Source organism: Jaculus jaculus, chromosome 9, assembly GCF_020740685.1.
Source record: "Jaculus jaculus isolate mJacJac1 chromosome 9, mJacJac1.mat.Y.cur, whole genome shotgun sequence".
NCBI lineage: Eukaryota > Metazoa > Chordata > Mammalia > Rodentia > Dipodidae > Jaculus > Jaculus jaculus.
Window position 1 is genome coordinate 135,277,585 of NC_059110.1, and position 18,881 is coordinate 135,296,465.

Genomic DNA, 18,881 nt, shown 5'->3' on the forward strand with positions numbered 1-18,881 from the left:
AGAGAAAAATTCATGACCAAGAGAAAATATGAGGGCTGGAGAGATGGCTTAGCGGTTAAGCGCTTGCCTGTGAAGCCTAACGACCCCGGTTCGAGGCTCGATTCCCCAGGACCCACGTTAGCCAGATGCACAAGGGGACGCACGCATCTGGAATTCGTCTGCAGTGGCTGGAAGCCCTGGCGCGCCCATTCTCTCTCTCTCTCTCTCTCTACCTCTTTGTCTGTCACTTTCAAATAAATAAATAAAAATAAACCAAAAAAAAATTTAAAAAAAAAAGAGAAAATATGAGTGCTTCAGTTTTTGAGTGTATTGTTCTATAAGTGGCTGTTATTTCCATTTGATCTGTAATGTAATTTAACTCAAATAATTTCTCTATAGGTGTGGTTTGTTGATTGGAATGAGGTACTACAGTTATTTTTTTTGTATTAACCTATCACTTTATTTAGTAGTATATGTTTTATGAGATTGAGTATATCATATTGGCACATATGTTTAGAATTTTCATTTCCTAATGATGGGTTACTTCCTTAATTGGTACATAGTGATCTTTTTTGTATAACTTTTCTAACTTAAATAAATAAATGAACAAGTATGAGCCAAGTGTGGAGGTACATGCCTTTAACACCAGCACTCAAGAGGCAGAGGTAGGATCACTGCGAATTTGAGACCAGCCTGTGCTAGAGTGAGACCCAACTCAAAAAAAAAAAAAAAAAAAAAACTGTAACAAAGACAAGCATTGTGAATAGATTCATTGAGGATATAAGTCATAATTTAAGTACTGAATATTTTTACTTTTATTTTGAGTTTAGCTTTATCCATATCTGAATATCGTTTTGCCTTATAGATGAAGGGAAAATCACACTACACAAATTAATGGAAGGAGTGAATGCCATTTTAGGTAAGTGTGGAATTACTAAATTCTTTACATTGTTTCAATGATATCTCCTGCCATTCCTTCATTCTCTTATTGCACACAAAATTAATCAAAGTGAAATGCAACTGTGTGTGCTTATGTGTATGTATACATGTCAGGGCAGTGGTTGTGCATTCGTGTGGAGACCACAGATTGATACTGGTTTTATTCCTTGATTGTTCTTCCTCTTGTTTACTGAAGCAGAGCCTCTCACTTAAACCCACAATGCTCTGCTGGGCTAGTTTGACTAGCTAGCTTGCTCAGGGGATGCCATATATCTGTTCCTAAGTGATGGCATTATAGAGATGAACCCTATGCCCACCCAGCATGCTTAGGGGCGCTGGATGCCCAAACTCAACTCCTCATACTTGTATGGCAAGTGCTTTCGTGACTGAGTCTTCACCTCTGCCCCATGAGACACAAATTTAATGAAAATATTGAATTTCAAAAAACTGTAGATGACACCTATTATACTTAAGAATGTGGTTTATCAGTTAATATTTACATCTTCAGAAAGCGTTCCTTTTGTGGGGAGGCAGTAGTGGGGAGATAGAGTATCTGCCCAAAGCTGACCTGGAACTCCTAATCTCCCCGCCTCTACCTCCCAGTACCGGGGTTACTGGCAGACACCAACAACTCAGATTCCCAGAAAAGTATCTACCCCCTGAACTTTTTTCAAGAAAACAAAATCATCTAAGGCTACTGAATTATCTATTATCCCAATAGAGCATAGCTAATAAATTGAAGTTGGCTAGTAAGAAATTGAATTATAGGGCTGGGGAGATGGCTCAGTGGATAAGATACTTGTACAACTCTGTGTACCTACATGCAGATCTACAGACCCACATAAAAGCTGGAAGTTGTAGGCTTCTGTAACTCCAATGTGTCTACAGCAAGAAGGGAGACAGAGACAGGAGAATTTTCCAGAAGTTCATAAATAGAACAGAAAAACAATGATAAACATTGCTTGTTGGGAGGCATGGACCAATCTGAAAGCTGTCCTGTGAATTCAGTCTGTACTCTATAGCAAACACACAACAGTACACACACCCACAAACATACATACATGCACCAAGTAGTTTTATTATTTATTTATTTATTTATTTGCAAGAAGAGAGAAAGAAAAGAGAGACAGAGAGTATGGGTGCAACAGGGCCTTTAGCCACTGCAAATGTACTCCAGATGCATGTGCTACCTTATGCATCTGACTTTTGTAGATATGGGGAAATGAACCTGGGTCCTTAGGTTTTGCAGGCAAGTGCATTAACCACTGAGCAATTTCCCCAGCCCCAACTAGTTTTTTACTTGAATTATGAAATTAAGTTTCTCCAAACTTGAGCCAGGTGATTGCCTCAAGTCAAAATAAAGTTAACAATAGTAAGGGAGAGCAGGGCATGGTGAAGCACACCTTTAATCCTGCACTCGGGAGGCAGAGGTAGGAGGATCACCGTGAGTTCAAGGCCACCTTGAGACTCCATAGTGAATTCCAGGTCAGCCTGAGCTAGAGTGAGACCCTACCTCGAAAAGCCAAAAAATAAAAAAAAATAATAAGGGAAAATATGATATCCTAAATCATAAGTGTTTGATAGTAAGTCAGTAAGAAAATATATGAAAAAATATGTCGAGCATATATATAATTTTAAAATTTTTTATAATTAACAACTTCCATGATTGTTAACAATATCCCATGGTAATTCCCTCCCTCCCCCCACCTTCCCCTTTGAAACTTCACTCTCCATCATATCCCCTCCCACTCTCAATCAGTCTCTCTTTTATTTTCATGTCATCATTTTTCCTCCTGTTATGATGGTCTTATGTAGGTAGTGTCAGGCACTGTGAGGTCATGGATATCCAGGCCATTTTGGGTCTGGAGGACCATGTTGTAAGGAGTCCTACCCTTCCTTTGGCTCTTACATTCTCTCCTCCACCTCTTCCACAATGGACCCTGAGCCTTGGAAGGTGTGATAAAGATATTGCAGTTCTGAGCACACTCCTCTGTCACTTCTCACCACTGTGATGCCTTCTGAGTCATCCCAAGGCCACTGCCATCTGAAAAGAGAAAGTTCTCTAACAAAAATTAAGGGTAGCATTAATATATGGGTATTAACATTAAGAGAAGTGCTTACTGGGCAGTTTGATGAGCATAGTATATACATTTAGCCAGATAGCAGCAGATGTTACACCTCTAGGGCTCATGACTACCCCTGTTGTAGGTTTTCAGTATCGGGGATGTATTCCCTCCCATGGAGTAGACATCGAGTCAAATTAGAGGGCAATTGGTTACTCCCAAACAAACGTGCCACTATTGCACCCATTGGATCATTTGGCCTGTTTGGCCAAATATAAGGCTTGCAGTGTCCACTGTTGGGTATCTTCACTGGTGGATTTTTCTCCCATTTAACTGCATGCAGCATGGCTTTTTCCAGCTTTCTGTCAGCTGGTCTACATGGAGGAGGTTTTCAGCTCAGTTCCAGCAGGGTTTCTCAGTGACCTTGCAGCCCAAGTATGTGGAGTCAATAGGGTCTTACTGTCTCTTCTTGGAGGGAAACCAAAGGCCTTGGCAATGGCCTGTAATGTTTGGGGGGCATCAGGGATCTCCCTGGCCAACAACTCACTGGAAGGTATCCCATCCCTGGCACTGAAAATTTTCTAGTAACAATCTATGGTTCCTGTGTGTTACATTGTCCAAAAAAACTAGGTTTCCATATGATTTATTTATATCCTCTTAGATTTTGATAGCCCTCCCTCCAACTTTCCTTGCTCAATCTCTTCCCCTGACCTCACTTAGGCCTTTTCAACCCCATTAATCTGTTCTTCTACTTACATATATACAATATCTTCCTGTTAGTTCCCCCCTCCCTCCCTTTTTATTCCTTTTATGTCTCCTTTCTAGCTTACTGGCCTATGCTACTGAGTTTTCTTTCTACTTATTTGTAGCTAGGATCCACATGTGAGAGAGAACATGGGGACATTTGGTTTTCTGGGCCTGGGTTACCTCACTTAGTATAATCCTTTTCAGATCCATCCATTTTCCTGCAAATTTCATAACCTCATTTTTCTTTGCCACTGAGTAGAACTCCATTGTATAAATGTGCCACATCTTCATTATCCACTCATCAGTTGAGGGACATCTAGACTGGTTCCATTTCCTAGCTATTGTGAATAGAGTGGCAATAAACATGGTTGAGCAAGTGTCTCTAAGATAGTGAGATGTGTCCTTAGAATATATGCCTAGGAGTGCTATAGCTGGGTCATATGGTAGATCTATTTTTAGCTGACTCAGGAATCTCCACACTGATTTCCATAATGGCTGGACCAGATTGCATTCCCACCAACGGTGTAGAAGGGTTCCTCTTTTTCCACATTTTTGCTAGCAGTTATGTTCATTTGTCTTCATAATGGTAGCCAATCTGACAGGAGTGAGATGGAATCTCAACATGGTTTTAATCTGCATTTCCCTGATGACTAGGGATGTAGAAAAATTTTTTTAGATGTTTATATGCCATCTGTGTTTCTTCTTTTGAGAACTACGTATTTAGTTCTATAGCCCATCTTTGAATTGGGTTGTTTGATTTCTTATTATTTAATTTTTTGAGTTCTTTGTATATCCTAGATATTAATCCTCTATCAGATATATAGCTGGCAAAGATTTTCTCCCATTCTGTAGATTGCCTCTTTGCTCTATTCACAGTGTCCTTTGCCATACATAAACTTTGTAATTTCATGAAGTCCCAGCTGTTAATCTGTGGCTTCACTGCCTGAGCAATTGGGGTTGTATTCAGAAAGTCTTTGCCAAGACCAATATGTTGAAGGATTTCCTCTACTTTTTCCTCTAGTAGTTTTAGAGTTTCAGGTCTGATATTAAGGTCTTTGATCCATTGGATTTAATTTTTGTGCATGGAGAGAGATAAGGATCTATTTTCATCCTTCTACAGATACATATCCAGTTTTCCCAGCACCATTTGCTGAAGAGGCTGTCTTTTCTCCAATGAGTATTTTTGGCAAATATCAAGTGGCTCTAGCTACCCAGGCTTACATCTGGGTCCTCTATTCTGTTCCACTGATCTACATAATCTGTCTTTGTGCCAGTACCATGCTGTTTTTGTTACCATGGCTCTGTGGTATGGGTTAAAATCAGGTATGGTGATACCACCAGCCTTGTTTTTGTTGCTCAAAATTGTTTTAGATATTCTAGATTTTGGGGGGCTTCCAAATAAATTTTTGGATTGTTGTTTCTGTTTCCATAGAGAACGCCATTGGAATTTTGATGGGGATTGCATTAAATGTGTAGATTGCTTTTGGTATATTTGCCATTTTCACAATATTGATTCTTCTGATCCAAGAACAAGAGATGTATTTCCATTTCCTAGTGTCTTCTGCAATTTCTTGCTTGAGTGTTTTAAAGTTTGCATTGTAGAGATCCTTCACTTCCTTAGTTAGGTTTATTCCAACGTACTTTTTTTTGATGCACTTGTGAATGGGAGTGCTTCTCTGATTCCATCCTCTGTGTGTTTATTGTTAGTATATAGGAAGACTACTGAATTCTGTGTATTTATTTTGTATACTGCTACATGGCTATAGGTGTTTATCAGCTCTAACAGTTTGCTCATAGAATCTTTACGGTCCTTTATGTACAGAATCATGCCATCTGCAAATAATGATAACTTGACCTCTTCCTTTCCAACTGATATCCCTTTTATGTACTTATAACAAGTGTGGAGATACAAGCAGTTATCAAAAATCTCCCAAGTAAAAAAAGTCCAAAGCCGGGCATGGTGGCACACGCCTTTAATCCCAGTACTCGGGAGGCAGAGGTAGGAGGATCGCTGTGACCACCCTGAGACTCCATAGTGAATCCCAGGTCAGCCTGGGCTAGAGTGAGAAATTACCTCGAAAAACCAAAAAAAAAAAAAAAGTCCAGGCCCAGATGAATTCACCAGACCTTCATGGAAGAACTAACATCAATGCTTCTTAAACTTTTCCATAAAATAGGAAAAGAAGGAATCCTACCAAACTCCTTCTACGAAGCCAGAATCACCCTGATACCAAAACCAGGCAAAGATAGAGCAAAAAAAGAAAGTTACAGACCAATCTCCCTCATGAACATAGATGCAAAAATTCTCAACAAAATATTGGCAAACAGAATACAAGAACATATCAGAAAGATCATTCACCCTAACCAAGTAGGCTTTATCCCAGAGATGCAGGGATGGTTCAACATACTTGAATTGATAAATGTAATACATTATATGAATGGACTGAAGGACAAAAATCACATGATCATCTCATTAGATGCAGAAAAAGCATTTGACAAAATCTATTATCACTTCATGATAAAAGTCCTACAGAGACTGGGAATAGAAGGAACATATCTCAACATGATGAAAGCTATGTATGACAAGCCTACAGCCAACATATTACTAAGTGGAGATAAACTTGAAGCTTTTCCACTAAAATCAGGAACAAGACAAGAGTGTCCACTGCCTCCACTTTTATTTAATATAGTACTGGAAGGCTTAGCCATAGCAATATATATGATTTTTAATTTGCACATCTAAAAGGTGTCCTAAGATAGCAACTTCTTCTAAGTGAAAAAAAAAATTGTCAGTAACTAAGATAAATCCGAGAATTAGCACAAGCATGAATGAGCCCATGATGAAGAAAAAGCCATGAAGGCAGATAAGTACCTGCATATTAGTGATAATTGGTTTGCATTTTTAGTTAACTCCCCAGTCTCTAAGTACATACTTTTTTAAAAAAATTATTTATTTATTTGAGAGAGAGACAGAGAGAGGGGCAGATACAGAGAGAGAGAACAGGCATTTACTATGTGCATTTTTTAAACTTTTAAGTCTCTATTCATTTGAGAGAGAGAAGGAAAAAGATAGAGAGAAAAAGAGAATGAGTATGCCAGGACCTCTAGCCACTGCAAACTCCAGATGCATGCATCATCTTGCGCATCTGGCTTACATGGGTTCTGAGAATCAAACCTGGTCCTTGGCTTTGCAGGCAGACATCTTAACTGCTAAGCCATCTCTCCAGCCATACTATGTGCATTTCTATGTGCATTGTATTACATAACAATTAGCTACTTAGTATGGGATATGTAATCTATGTGCCTCATAATAACACAGCTCCAAATGATCATTTCTAAAATACTGGGAGAAATATTTGAATTTTATTTTGTGAAAAACAACAAAATATTATTTCTTTTATTTTTTTCCTAATTATTAATTTAACATTATTATAAACTTTGTAACTTTCATACAATAAGTGTCCAAAATTACTATTTTTATCCCTCTCAAATTCCCTTTTTGATACCATTTGTCCTTTTTCTAGGAGAACAAATAGATGCCAGTGACCTAGAAAAAACTCTGAAAGACATGAAAATTGAGCTTACAGATAAAGAATATTTTAATTTGTTAAAAACTCTGCCATTTGATGGTAAGTATTATGTGCATGTGTGTCCTTTGAAGAATTTATGACTACTTGATTGTGAGATTTTTCTTTACAATTTTACCAAATTGTTACCAGGTTTTTAAAATATTCTTGGTGCTTTTTTTGAGATAGGATCTTTACTCTAGCCAAGGAATTCATTCTGTATCCTTAGTCTGGCCTTGAATTCACTGTGATATCCTCCTACCTCAGCCTCCTGCATTCTGAAAGTAAAGCTATGCGCTACCCCACCCAGCTAAGTCATTTTTACAATGTCTGGAATTCCCGAAGAAAACCTGTACAATTTAATTTTTAATATGATAAAACATTTTTACTCATTCCTCTCTGTAAGGCATGGGTCCTTGCATTAACAAGCCTGATAGTCAAAGGGGTAAAAAGGGAAAAATAAAGGGTACTAGAGTTAAAAATCAAATGAGATATACATTTCAGAGTCCTAATCAATGATCATTGCCTTTTGTGCAAGAATGGAATACTTCATTAAATTCCTTTTCCAAACAAATTTCATTGTGAATTGAGAAAATTTGGTAAATTTTGGAGGGAATCATAAAAGATTTATCTTTTTGAAGTAACAGGAATAGAAGATTTAAAGTTTTTGTTGCTGTTTAGGTAAATCTTCCCAGTTCTTGTTCTCTCACTTGAATTACATCTTTTCTTACAGCTACAGGAAAGGTATTTGCAAAAAGATTGATGGATGGTATAAAGTCTCTTAAAAGTGAGTGCAAAGTATAATAAGAAAACATAAATTGTTCTACTTTTCACTTATGTGTGGATTCACTTTCATTAAACTGGAAAAATCATAAAGGCATTTTCCAACATTTATGTAAATGTTTGTTTATTATGTCACAGTTCCCTGGAAACTTACACAGAATCATTTAGAATGCATAGAATATGTTGACATAAAGAAAAACAGAGTCATCATTCTCTCTCTCCCTCTATCTGTCTTTCTCTCTGTGCCTGTCGCTCTCAAATAAATAAATAAATAATTTTAAAAAAAATTTAAAAAAAAAAAGGGCTGGAGAGATGGCTTAGTGGTTAAGCGCTTGCCTGTGAAGCCTAAGAACCTCGGTTTGAGGCTCGGTTCCCCAGGTCCCACGTTAGCCAGATGCACAAGGGGCGCACGCGTCTGGAGTTCGTTTGCAGAGGCTGGAAGCCCTGGCGCGCCCATTCTCTCTCTCTCCCTCTATCTGTCTTTCTCTCTGTGTCTGTCGCTCTCAAATAAATAAATAAAAAATTTAAAAAAAAATTTAAAAAAAAAAAGAAAAAGAAAAACAGAGTCATATCATGAGATTCTACATCTAGTTTTAATGTCAGTTCTCCTAGATCTTATATCTTCACAATTAAAATGATACTCATGGCACAACTAGAATAATAATGTGTCTTTATATTTTGGTAGCTTTTTTTTTTTTTTTTCGAGGTAGGGTCTCACTCTATCCCCAGGCTGGCCTGGAAGTCACTATGTAGTCTCAGCATGGCCTCAAACTCATGCAATCCTCCTATCTCTGCGTCCCGAGTGCTGGGGTTAAAGGCATAGGCCACCATGCCATATTTGGTAGCTTTTTAATCATTCCCTCTCTCTCTCTCCCTCCCTCTCTCTCTCTCTCTCTCTCTAGATGGAAAAGTTGATATAAATAACCTGGACCCATTTCTGAAAACTATGAAGGTTGACCTGTCAAATAAAGAATTTGAAGATTTTTCACAAAATCTACCAGTTGATGGTAAGCTTCGCTGATTAAAATGTATTCTTTTAAGGACAGTTTAGGTTTGAGAGCATCTATAGATCAGTAGGGTATTTTGAGGTAGGATCTCACTCTAGCCCAGGCTGAAGTGGAACTTACTCTGTAGTTCCAGGCTGGCCTCAAACTCATAACGATTCTCCTACTTCTGAAGTTAAATGTGTGGGCCACTTTACCTGGCTCCCACCAGATGGGTTTTTCTGTTTTATTTTGTTTTGTTTTCTGAGGTAGGGTCTCGCCCTAGCCCAGGCTGACCTGGAATTCACTATGTAGTCTCAGGTTGGCCTCAAAACTCGCAGCGATCCTCCTGCCTCTGCCTCCCGAGTGCTGGGATTAAAGATGCACGCCACTATGCCCAGCTCCCACCACACGGTTTGAAGAGTAACTTTTTCCAAACCTTCCAGGAAATGTCATATTAATACTATCCAAACTTGTGCATGGGACTCCAACTAAATATAAATCAGTTATTTTTATCCAGTTTTTCTTTCTTCTAATAGCTTAAAAAAATGATCAAGCCAAGCATGGTGGCACATGCCTTTAATCCCAGCACTCGGGAGGCAGAGGTAGGAGGATCGCCATGAGTTTGAGGCCAGCCTGAGACTACATAGTGAATTCCAGGTCAGCCTGGGCTAGGGCGAGACCCTACCTCAAAAAAACAAAAAAAAAGTAAAAGTTCAGGCTGAGGAGATGGCTCATTGCCTAAAGATTTTGCTTGCAAAGCCTGCCAGCTTGAATTCAGTTCCCCAGTACTCATATAAAGCCATATGTACCAAGTGGCATATGTGTCTGGCATTTATTTGCAGTGCCAAGAGCCCCTAATAAGCGCACACACATGCATACACGTATACACACACACACACACACACACACACACACACACATACATATACATATACATATACACACACATATGCAAATAAAAGAAAGAAAACTGAATGCAGAAGGAAGTGGTAGGACATGAAACAAAGTTGAAGTAAAAATATCATATTTATTTAGTATTTATTATGGAAAATGTAATAATCTAGAGCTAAAATTAAGATGACATAAACATACTAGTTGGGGGCAAGTGGAGAAAGTAGAATAGCTTCACTGTTGATCTGTGACCACTCTTTCTTACAGAGGAGGGAAAGGTGGATCTGAAAAATGTCCTGCAGAGAATAAATGGTTTCACAGGTAAGTTTTTACAACACTGATACCCTGAGGTTTAATGATAAAATTTATTTTAGATGCTATTTTCTCTATATGTTAATATTTATTCAACCATCTATCCAGTTAATATAAAATATTCATCTGATAAAATTTATTTGATCTTGGATCATTTGTAGGTTAAAAATAAAATATAGGACATACTCTTTATACATGTCCTGTGTACTTTAGTTTTTTTTATTTTTATTTACTTATTTGAGAGAGAGAAAGAGTCAGAGAGAGGGAGGGAGCAAGAGAATGGATGTGCCAGGCCATATTAGCCACTGAAAAAAAAACTCTAGACACATGCATCACCTTGTGCATATCTGTCTTACATGGGTCCTGAAAACCGAACCTGGATCCTTAGGGTTCTCAGGGAAGCACCTTAACCACTAAGCCATCTCTCCAGCCCATGATGTGTATTTTTTCACTTGTAAATATTTGTTGCCTACACTTAAATAGCTAAATTTCAGGTAAGCACATTAATAAGTCAGTAAATTTTTGGGAGGCTGAAGATAATATGTTGTGCATAATTGGGGGTTTTGTTTGGGTTTTGGTTTTTTGGAGGTAGGGTCTCGTATAGCCTAGGTTGACCTCAAATTAGTCTTAGGCTGGCCTTGAACTCATAGTGCTCCTCCTTAAAGGCATGCAGCACCACACCCTGCATGGAGGATCAGTTTTATAAGTCAGTATAATAATTGCCAGAATTTTTCTACCTGTAGCTCATTATATAATTTGTATCCTATGCTGCATGCTGCACTTACCCTCACCACCAAGAAAATCTTTGTTATTATATTATGGGAGCAGGTAGGTTTGCTTGGACTTCTACCAGAACAATGTACTTACGTGTCCCATTTTTTATTTTTATTTATTTTATTTTTAGAGAGAAGTGGATAGAGAAAGAGAATGGGCATGCCAGGGCCTTCAGCCACTGCAAGCAAACCCCAGATGTATGCACCACCTTGTGCATCTGTCCCCATGTCCCATTTTTGTCTTTTATCTTTAACCCCAAATTGAGAGTGAGGCCATATAGCTGCTATATTTTAAAATATACCATCATGGTTCATATTGGTTAGTAACATATTCTCACAAACCTCTTTTTAAAACTTCAGTTAATTCCTAAAATTTTCATCTGTAAACATTCTGTCTTCTCAAAAGGAGAAAAGATTAACACAAATGACCTGAAAAATGTTCTTGGAAAAGTGGGAATAGAAATCAATGATAAGGAATATTTGGAACTGCTGGAATCATTACCAGTGGACGGTGAGCTGTAGTACATGTAAACTGTGACCTCTAGGATATTTAGGGTTTTTTTTTTTATCTTTTCATAATTTTTATTAACAGTTTCCATGATTATAAAAAATGTCCCATGGTAATACCCTCCCCCCCCACTCCCCCCCCCACTTTCCCCTTTGAAGGACATTTAGTTTTATGGTTGGAGGGAAGAGAAGGGAAGGGGAGGGGAGGGGAGGGGAGGGGAGGGGAGGGGAGGGGAGGGGAGGGGAGGGGAGGGAAGGGGAGGGAAGGGAAGGGAAGGGAAGGGAAGGGAAGGGAAGGGAAGGGAAGGGGAGAGAAGGGGAGGGGAGGGGAGGGGAGGGGAGGGGAGGGGAGGGGAGGGGAGGGGAGGGGAGGGGAGGGGAAGGGAAGGGTGGGAGGTGAAGGGGACGGAGGGGAGGGAAACATGAGTACGTAGGTTGCAGCTCTTTAGCATATAAACCAACATTTGTCTTGGGCTTGATGAGTTAGTGGAACTATTAATGCTGTGTACCTTACTTTATTTTTAGTTTGCATGCTGTTAAGAGCCATTCTGCCATCTTACTGTTTATACTGATGATCCATTACCCCCATTTCACAATGGAGGAAACAGGGACAGAGCTGCTTAAGGCCACAAAGCTAATGGTACCAGAGCAAGACGCCCGTCCTGATCCATAAGGGAAATTAAGAGTTTCCACTTCCTAAGATCAGTCACTTCAGAAAGGAGAGCCTTACCTCTACATTCTCTCTGAGAGACATTCCATACTAAACTACTCCTTTTCTTACAGATGATAAGAAAGTTTATCGAAATAGAGTGCTAGCAGGTTTGAAGTCCCTCAAAGGTGGGTAGTAACTTATGACAAAGCAGTACACATGAGTGAATTGGAATTCTCAATCTCGGTGACATGTTGATATTGGGGTCTTTGTATATGTATATGCTGTGTGTGTTTGATGAGAACTGGGATCAGTTGCCTTTCTGTGTATTCTCAGATTGAATTATCTAAAGCTTTGACCATCACAATGCTGAAAAATAATCTTCATAATGCTCAGCTGATAATTATTAGTTTTATGTTTCTCAGTGGAAAAGATGCCTTATGCCAGTTTAATAAAATGGTCATTTGGAGGAGGCTGAAGAGATGGCTCAGCAGTTAAGGCACTTATCTGAAAAACTTAATGACCTGGGTTTCATTCTCCAGTACCCATGTGAAGCCAGGTGCAAAAGGTAGCACCTACATCTGGAGTTCATTTACAGTAGCTAGAGGTCCTGGTTTGCCATTTTCTCTCTCTCTTCCCCTCCCTCCCTCCCTCTCCCTCCCTCCCTCCCTCCCTCTCTCTCTCTCTCTCTCTCTTTCACACACACACACACACACACACACACACACACACACACACACACACACAATCTCTCAAATAAATAAAGTCCTTTTAAAAAGCACCCACAGTCCAGTCAAGTAACCTTAACTACTCAACATCTCAAAGCTCTGTATAATTAAATTCTCAGACATGTGCTATAGGACTGTGTCTGAGACTCAGGCAATAAAGTGCTTGCCATGTGAGCATGAAGACCAGAGTTAGATACCTCGATACCCCCAAAAATGTCTAACAAGTATGACAGCTCACCTGTCATCGTAGAGCATGAAGGGCAGAGACAGGGGGGCCCAGGGCAAGCTGGATACCTAGAATAGCCAAATCAGAGAGCTCTGAATTCAAATGAGAGACCCTGCTTCAGTAAATAAGGTGGAGAGTGATTGAGGAAAATACCCGATGTCAACCTCTTGCCTCCATGCACAGCCACATGCACATGGGCGCACACACACATGCACACACATCACACACAGGCAAAAAAAAAAAAAAAAAAGAAAGAAAGAAGAAAAAAGAAAAAAGAAATCTGGGGCTGGAGGCATGGCTTAGTAGCTAAGGCATTTGCCTGAAAAGCCAAAGGACCTAGGTTCAATTCCCCAGGACCCACATAAGCCAGATGCACAAGGTGACGCATGCATCTGGAGTTTGTTTACAGTGGCTAGAGGCCCTGGTGCATCCATTCTCTCTCTCTCTCCCCCTCTCTCTCTCTCTCTCTCTCCCTCTTTCTCTGTCAAATAAATAAATAAATAAAAATTTTTAAAAAAAATTTAAGTCTGAATCAGTCAGAATTGCTATGAGATTCCACTGGAAGTCTGTGTAAAGTTACCAACCTACTAGTCTTGATAAATCTAATGTAGTCACTTTCTCCAGTGTTGGGATAAATTTGTATGCCTACAGTTGAGCAGTTAGATGAAGTAATTGACTTGAATATGAATCATGTTACCAAAAAAAATGATGTTTAATGCTAGAATCACATTGAGCTGAGAAACTCATGATATGATATGCATAAGAAGCATGAGTCCATCTGACAAAGAAATAAACTGAATTTTCTGTCTGAGATTCACTGCACTTATGTGGTTGCTGACTATGAAATGACAGAGAGAATCACAGGAATCATTTAGTGTTCATTTCACAACTGCTTTTCCAGGCAATTGATTTTAACTTATCTAAATTAAGTGATACAATGTAATTACCCAATTAAAAGCAGTTTTTGTTTTATAATAACAATCTTCTGTAATAGATTTACTAAATAATACCTTCAGTAGATGTTTAACTGCTTGAGGGCATTTGTTTTTGCTTTGATTTTACTTGTTACAGATAAAACTGTAATAACATTAGCCCCTCCCCCTTTGGCATAAACTTTTTTTTTTTTTTTTTTTTTTTTTGGTTTTTTGAGGTAGGATCTCGCTCTAGCCCAGGCTGACCTGGAATTCACTATGTAGTCTCAGAGTGGCCTTGAACTCACAGCGATCCTCCTACCTCTGCCTGCCTTGTGCTGTGATTAAAGGCATTTGCTACCACTCCTGGCTTGGCATAAACTTTTTTTATAAAACATAGAAGTAGTGACATAACAGTTATGAATATTTCAAAGGAACATGAAATTTTGTTACTAAGCCACTATCCAATAATATTCCAGCTAACTCTCAGGAGCAGCAAGACTTATTGAAAGTGTATTTAACTTATTATGAAAAGCATTTTTCACAATGTGTCTTTATTGGGTTTTTGTCACATTTCTGTGTCTTTCTTAAGGAGGAAAGATTAATGTCAGTAAATTGAAGGCAATTCTGAAGATCCTGGGGTTCATGCTCAAAAATAAGGACATTAAAAGGATCATACAGAAGCAGACTTTTGGTGGTAAGCATTGAAAATACCTATTGTGCATTTTAGGGGAAAATGTAAAATCTTGGAATTATATGTAAGAATTTCTAACATGAGGCCATGCATAGTGAAACATGCTGTAGCTGCAGCACTTGGAGGCCGAGGTAGGAGGATTGTTGCAAATTCAAGTCCAGCCTGGGCTGCACAGTGAGTTCCAGACCAGCCTGAGGTACATGAGACACTGTCTCAAAAAAAAAAAAAACCTACAAATTTTAAAAAATATTTTTATTTATTCACAACCAGAGACAGAGAGAGCAAGGGCACATGCTAGGTCCTGTTGCCACTGCGAGGGAACTCCTTAAGTACACGTGCCACTTGGTGCTTGTGGTTTTATGTGGGTACTGAGGAACTGAACTCGGGCTAGCAGGCTTTCCAGGCCAACACCTTTAACCGCTGAGCCATCTCTGAAGCATCTGAAAGTTTTTGATCTGAAATTTAGACATTTCATGGAAAAAAAAAAAAAAAAACTTGGCCTGGAAATAAGAAATCCTGTCTTTTGTCGTATTTATTCATCTGAAGTTATCGAGCTGCTCGACCGTTGAGTAGCGCTCAGGGCACGTTCACAGCCAGTCCCCGGACAGGGCCTAGCAAGAAGACTCTGAGTGAGAGCGAGGAGACAACCAAGCAGCCAGCAATAATAAAGAGAAACACCGGCAATAGGGGAGGGAACAGTATTACTTATATCTCCAGAGGTTTCTAACAATCACCTGTCTCGGCATTTTGACACAGATACAGAAGTAGGAACCATTATAGTCAAACAGATTGGGAACAGATGAAATATATGAAGCATCTGCCTCAGTATGTGTGTTAGCAGTGAGACACATACACTATCTTCATGAATGGCCTCTTCTCCATGCTTATACAGAACCAAAAGACCCAGGAACCGTCGACTGGTACACTTGTCAGGGTCAAGCACTAAGTTCAAGAGACGTGAGCTGCAGTCGGTGGTCCATCGTACTAACGAGGCTACTAAGCATTCAGATCAAGAAATATAAATATAAAGTGAACACAATTAACTTAGTAAAATTCACAGATTTTCATTGAACTTTAGTTAATAATGTTCTTAGTTCCCTGTCATTGTCCAAATTGTTTATGTTTTGTATTACAGCTAATAAACATGTTCCTCTGAAAAAACTGATGGATGCTGTGAAAGCAGTCAGAGGCAAGTCCAGAGTTGTGTGAAGTTTAAACCTTAATTCTTTACTGATATCTTCTCATCCTCTATTAATATGTAAATCCATGAGCATAGTAGGCTTGTAAATAATAAACCTCATGTATCTACCGATCAAAAAATAGGGTAGTTCCAATATCATTGCAGGAACGAATGGACTGATCCCCCAGTTTCTACTCCCCAGTCTTTTTTTATTTTTTCACTTATCTGCAAGGAGAGAGGGGGAGGGAGAGAGAGAGAGACAGAGAAAGAAACTGTGGGCACACCAGGGTCTCTGGCTATTGAAAACAAATTCCATATGCATGTGCCACTTTATGCATCTGGTTTGATGTGGGTACTGAGGAATTGAACCCAGGCTTTCAGACTTTGCAAGCAAGCACTTTAACCCCTGAGCCATCTCTCCAGCCCCTATACCCCACTCTTTGAGATAACACTTCATCATTTTAAATTGCTAATCTTCCATTGAAAAAATAAGGGCAGTCTTGTTTGTATAGTAACATAGCCTTGAATTTTGCTTGATTGGACTATAAAAATACTAGCATAAGTAATCTTATATAATGTGTACTCATCTCTAACTTTCTTTTAAGGATAATTGTGTCTCTTAACTTGCTTTTAAGATAACTATGTCATTTAAAATCTTTATTGTTTATTGGTACTATTTATTTCTTTTCACTACAACATAATTTTAATGTTCCTTTGAATTTCTTCACTAATGCATCCATTGAAAAAGCGTAGGCTGCCTAATAGGCATCTACATGTGAATTTGCCAGGATGACTGTTATTATAGTTCTCCATCGCATCGCATTGTGTTTGGAAAGAGATACTCAGTAAGGTTTCAGTTTTCTTGGATCTGTTAAGACTGTTTTTTGTGGCCTAACATATGATCTACACTAGATAATGTTCCTGAGACACTAGGAAAAAATGTACATTCTTGCAATTAGGTAAAATGTTCTGTACATGTGTGTTGGGTCTATTTAGTCTCAATTGGAGTTTAAATCCAGTGTTATCTTAATGATGTTCTGTTTAGATGAACTCTTTGAAGTGCCATAATTGTATTGCAATCTATCTCTCCTCATATCTCTTTCATATGCCGCAGGTAAGAGTATAAAGTAGTACAAACCCTTTGTTGATGTTTACTTTTATTTTTATTTATTTAGTTGAGAGCAACAGACAGAGAAAGAGGCAGATATAGAGAGAGAATGGGCACGCCAGGGCCTTCAGCCACTGCAAACAAACTCCAGATGCATGTGCCACCTTGTGCATCTGGCTAACGTGGGTCCTGGGGAATCGAGCCTTGAACCAGGGTCCTTAGACTTCACAGGCAAGTGCTTAACTGCTAAGCCATCTCTCCAGCCCCTAGTACAAACACTTTGGGGGGAAAAATTGACATTATCTACTGAAAGTGTACAAATGTACACATACAATCATACTAGGCTGTCTACCTGCAATGTTAAGTAGATATGCACAATAGGCTTATTGATAATACTCAAAAGGTAACAACATGTTCTTCGTTTGTCTATCGATAGTGGTGCAACAGTAGCAGAGGTGATTCATTTCAACATAAGCCATACAGCCTGCAAAGCCTAAAATATTTACTCTCTGACCCTCTACAGGAAAATCCATTCATTCCTGACTCAAATCACCACAACAATTCTTGAAGTAAAGATTATCACATCACTTAAAAATTTGGAGAAAATAGAGAGCACAATTAGACTAACCTTTATAATCTAGTTTTCCAGAAGTTACCTAAGTCACCAATTTGTTGAGAACTGTGCTTTATAAAAGTGCTTATAAAAGTATAATAAGGGGCTGGAGAGATGGCTTAATGTTAAGCACTTGCCTGTGAAACCTAAGGACCCTGGTTCGAGGCTCGATTCTCCAGGACCCAAGTAAGCCAGATGCACAAGGGGGCCCATGCATATGGAGTTCATCTGCAGTGGCTAGAGGCCCTGGCATGCCCATTCTCTCTCTATCTGCCTCTTTCTCTCTCTCTCTCTGTTGCTCTCAGATAAATAAATAAAAATAAACAAAATAAAATTTTTTAAGTATAATAAGGGGGCTGGAGAGATTATTCAGTGGTTAAAGGTATTTACTTGCTTGCAAAGCCTGATGACCCAGATACAAATCCCTAGTACCCATGTAAAGCCAGGTACACAAAAAGGCACATGTGTATGGAGTTTGTTTGCTGTGAAAAGAGGCCCTGGCACAGCTGATTCATTCATTCATACTCTCTCTTTCTCTCTCTCTCTCTCCCTCTCTCTCTCATTCTCTCTTCCTTCTGCCTCTCTCTTTATCTCTCTCTGCTTGCAAATAAATAAGAAATAAAATATTTGTAAAGTATAACATGAGTCTGGAGAAATGGCTTAGAGGTAAAGGTACTTACTTGCAAAGCTTGAAGGTCTGGGTGTGATTCCCCCAGTACCCACATAAAGCCAGATGCACAAAGTGGTGCGTGTGTCTGGAGTACGTTTGCAGTGGCACCAGGCCCTGGTGTGTTTATTATCATTCTCTTTCTCTCTCTCTCTCCCCTTGCAAATAAATACATAAAATAGTGCAGTAAAAATAATTATAATAAGGGGCTGGGAGACAGCTCAGTGGGTGAGAACTCTTGCTGTGCAAACAGGGGGACCTGAGTTCAATCCCCAAAACCCACATAAAAGCCAGGCATGACTCTACATGCTGGTAAACTCAGCACTAGGGGAGGTGGAGACAAAGGAATTACTGGGGCTTACTGATCAGCCAGTGTAAGTGAAAAATAAAGAGTTCCAAGTTTGGAAATAAGGTAGAGGAGCAATAAAGGAGGACACATGATATCTTACTCTGTCCTCCACACGTATAGAGAAGGAGCTCAGACATGTGAGCACACACATGTGATAAAGGAGGACACGTGATATCTTCCTCTGTGCTCCACACATATAAACAAGGAGCT

The 18,881-nt window shown here is 39.2% G+C and overlaps 1 pseudogene; it reads left to right on the plus strand.

Annotated features, from left to right (window-relative positions):
* Positions 1-18,881, plus strand: part of LOC101614863 — a 56,543-nt pseudogene that overhangs the window by 19,391 nt on the left and 18,271 nt on the right.